The sequence below is a fragment of the Sinocyclocheilus anshuiensis genome, unplaced genomic scaffold (assembly GCF_001515605.1).
Source record: "Sinocyclocheilus anshuiensis isolate Anshui unplaced genomic scaffold, SAMN03320099.WGS_v1.1 scaffold3745, whole genome shotgun sequence".
NCBI lineage: Eukaryota > Metazoa > Chordata > Actinopteri > Cypriniformes > Cyprinidae > Sinocyclocheilus > Sinocyclocheilus anshuiensis.
In genome coordinates, this window is record NW_015547637.1 from 99,429 (window position 1) to 103,729 (window position 4,301).

The window sequence follows — 4,301 nt, forward strand, 5'->3', positions numbered from 1 at the left end:
CACACACACACACACACACACACTCTCTCTCTCTGTGTGTTTGTTTAACCTTCAGGACGAAGTCCAACAAAAGCAGCACCAGCTCGTCATGTTTCAGCGTCCTGCAGTGAGCTGGTCTCAGATCAGATCAGATCAGTGTATATCTGAGACGGGCAGGTGCTGGTTTTGGAGGTTTAATGTTCTGACATATTATTGATTCTCCAAACTGAACTCCTCAATCATCCAGATCAGGGTTTCCCAAACACGGGTTTGTGAAGGAACTGCAGGTCAGTTGTGAGTTGATTAAAAGGTAATAATTAACTGAACTGAATGTAAAACTAAAAAAAAAGAAAAAAAGAAAAGAAATGGGGCTGCACAATTAATTGAAAATAAAACTGCAATTTCATATATATATACAGTGGGTACGGAAAGTATTCAGACCCCCTTAAAAGGGTAGTCATGGAATCCCCGCTGTCATTTAGCGGTTAGCCAAGCCCAGGCCCGGTTCTAGAGGGTTCTAGAGGGTGGTAAATCCCTTCAAATGAAAGCAAAAGCACCCTCAATTGAAGATCAGCCAAACTGTCCAGTGTGTATTTGCGTTAGCTCTCTGGAGAGCATCAAAAGTTACTCTTTACAACGTGTTTTTGAAGCGTAGAGCAACGTAGCCAATCACAGACATATCGGATGATTTCTTCAACGCAATGGCCAATCAGAAGCGTTTCAGCTGGTCAGAATTCCCTCACCGCTGAAAAGCTCTTAAGTGCAGTTCTGCACGCTCGTGAATCATCTCAGAACTAACAGAGTGCAGATGCCGTTTAGAGAGCTTCATGGATTAAGACGGAACTTTGTGAGATCGCGATGACCTAAGATGAGCGATGCTTGCTAGTGATTATACAGGGAGAGCTCTTTGCGTGCTTTATAGGCTATAAGACATTCAGAATTTGTATGAAACTTTTGTTTTTCAGACGCACACATGCTGCAAAGTTTCAGGAATGACATCTGCATGTATTTATGCTGGATTCGCTCTCGAAAGACTGACACAGTGATAATCATAGCAATGGAACGGACAAAAGAGCACCGGCTAAGCCTCCAGTGCGATTTATGATTGAATATAGTCCCACTACTGATCTTTTTCTTTTTTTTTTTCTTCTTCACGTCTTGGCTTTGGTGGCAACAAGTCCAAAACGGACGCATTTCAAGTGACTGGATTTGGCAACTGGAAAAAAGTCGTGGAAAATTTCAGAAACACGAGTGGTCCAGCGATCTATCGCCAAGACTAATATATCGACCGATATTTGGCATTTTTAAATTATCGGCATGGACCAATAATTTGTTCTATTTGGCCGATAAGTGTGATAAGCTTTTATTTTGACAGCACTAAGAAGAAGAAGCATGATTTACATACTTGATTTCAAACTATACTGCGATATAATCCAGTTTGTTATATTCATGTCATATTCACAGTGTGTACTGTATGTAAAAATCAGAATTCATGAGAAAATATGATTCCCAGTGCGCACAAACTTACCAGATTACTGAGCGCACTGCTGCTTACAGTGCTTACTTCCTTTTTAATTCACATTTTTCACTTTCTTTGTGAAATATACTCTAATCGGATTACAGAATCAAGAAACTGGTATTTGTTTATTTTACAAACACATTTTTTTACCCAAATAATTTTGTTCATATTGATTCATTTTGCAATGAATTTTTCTAATTTAATAAATATGTAAAATCTAAATTTCAGTGCGGCAATTGTAATGCATGTTATTTAAATTAAATATTCTAATATTTTATCGGCCATTGCCCAAGATATCGTATCAGTATCGGTGGTCAAAAAATCCATATTGGTTGATCACTAGTACCAATGTTTGTCTTTTGAGTAAATGATGACAGAATGACGTTTTTTGTCCATTAACAGTATTTTAACACGAGTCTGATGATAAACGTGTGGTTTTTGATGACACACTGACACCTGAACCGTCATTCAAACTCACCGTGTTCACTGGTGCGTCTCGTCCTCACCGTCCAGATTCAACATCAACACACACGACAGAAGATAAGCTTGTGTAATTCTCCAAGGACTGTTTATCTGCATGTCAGCAATCGGTTCATTCAGCAGAGGTGAAAGCTCGTGAGGTGTCATAGTCCTAAAGGTGTGTTAAACACACGACTCTTACCTGAGATGTTTTATTGCTGCAGGAACGCTGTGATGAGCAGTTTGATCGCTCTCTCAGGTGAATGCTGGAGTTTACAGTAAATCTGCAGCCTGTCAGTGATAAAGATCTCAGTATTGATCAGAACCTCAGTCACGTCACACTGCTGAAAAACAGTCTTCTGTTGAAAAAGAGTCAATGAGACTCGCGAGCAGACAAGCGCTCCATAGTTACTCTGCTGATTAATATCATACACACATAGCACTATCATCTCTAATAGTCTATCTTCTGTAAATGTTATGAATTCAAATTTCACAAAACAGCTCATTCTGACAGCTAGAGAATCACTATTCACTGACAGACGGAGAGAAAAGCACAATCACGTCGTTTCTGCATTGGCTTTATAACTGATTTATGTTGTAAAATTAGTTTTACATTTTTCTGAACAATGTATACATTTGTTTTTATAAATAAAATATATATATTTTTGTGGTGAAAAAAATATATATACCACTTCTTCAGTGGTGAAGAAGTTTTTCCAGTTCAGAACCAGTACGAAACTAAAACCATTGGTCTCATTTAATGATCTTCACCTCATCCAGCCATAATTACTGTACCGTCTCTATCGTTCACATCTGAACAGGGTTTGACTCTATCAGATCTCCTCACTGCTCCTCCAGTGTCATGGTTCAAATCGTACTTATCTGACCGTCATCAATTCGTAGCAGTGAATGACGAGATATCATATCGATCACAAGTATAGTATGGAGTGCCACAAGGCTCAGTACTAGGACCGTTGCTTTTCACGCTTTACATGTTACCCTTGGGAGATACAGTATCATCAGGAAACACGGTGTTAGCTTTCACTGTTATGCTGATGACACTCAGCTCTATATTTCTTTACGGCCCAACAAAACATACCAAAATGACTCTGTTATTGTCTTCTTGCATAATTGACAAACTATTTTCCTGTTTGACACTGTAAAGCTGCTTTGACACAACCAGTATTGAAGAAAGTGCTATACAAAATAAATAAATCTGACTTGACTTGACTCCAGGTCTCCATCACAGATGATGAGTCTCATCTGAGCTTTCAATATCAACACCAATATCTGACCCTGCAGCACAAAAGCAGTCTTAAGTCACTGGGGTATATTTGTAGCAATAGCCAACAATACATTGTATGGGTCAGAATTATACATTTCTCTTTTATGCCAAAAATCATTAGGATATTAAGTAAAGATCATGTTCCATGAAGATATTTTGTAAATTTCCTACCGTAAATATATCAAAACTTAATTTTTGATTAGTAATATGCATTGCTAAGAACTTAATTTGAACAACTTTAAAGATGATTTTCTCAATATTTAGATTTTTTTGCACCCTTAGATTCCAGATTTTCAAATAGTTGTATCTCAGCCAAATATTGTCCTATCCTAACAAACCATACATCAATGGAAAGCTTATTTATTCAGCTTTCAGATGATGTATAAATCTCAATTTCATAAAATTGACTGGTTTTGTGCTCCAGGGTCACACGTTTATTCTGAAATATCATTCACAATGCAAAAACACACACGTGTTTAGAAACGTTTATGAACCGAAGGTGAACCAGCATTTGCATTTGGATCTTCTCAATCTTATGTTATGTGTGGATGTTTAGAAAGATTTTCATTCACAAATTCATTTTTCACGCAGCCAATCAGACCAGATGTTTTCAGCCAATCACAGCGCGACTTTAAGACTCAAGTATCATCAAGCTTTTTATACAAAATGAGTTTCCTTACATTGAAATCTAATCAAAGGCCGTCACAAGGAAAACCAATAACATACGAATACTTAATTTGATTATTACTTTCCACACGACTCCCTATAAAGCACCCGATTCTGTGAAGTACTTTGGTCATCAATTATATTCTCAAAAGAGCTGGATAATACAGAATGAAGCCATAAAACACATCTACTAATGAAAATGAGTAGCTGAATAAATCACTGCAACAACACCAGATACGGCTAATATCCTGTGTTGTCAAACATTTACTGAAATCAGCCCATAAAACACTGATACGGATGTCTCACACACACACACACACACACACACACACACTCACACACACACACACACACACACACAGACACACACACACACACACACACAGACACACA

At 37.8% G+C, this 4,301-nt stretch overlaps 1 protein-coding gene across 4 annotated transcripts in view; it reads right to left on the bottom strand.

The window, feature by feature from the left end:
• Nucleotides 1–4,301, bottom strand: part of LOC107701832 (solute carrier family 2, facilitated glucose transporter member 9-like) — a 20,339-nt gene that overhangs the window by 14,118 nt on the left and 1,920 nt on the right. The window contains exons 2-3 of one of the 4 annotated variants that reach the window (XM_016503960.1): nt 2,160–2,248; nt 1,977–2,071 (exon numbers count right to left, since the gene is read on the bottom strand). The exons of 2 other annotated variants lie outside the window; for them this stretch is intronic. The gene's annotated coding sequence lies outside the window, so the exon portion shown is untranslated. The remainder of the gene's footprint in view (nt 1–1,976; nt 2,072–2,159; nt 2,249–4,301) is intronic. One more of the 4 variants, XM_016503961.1, reaches the window with a different exon arrangement.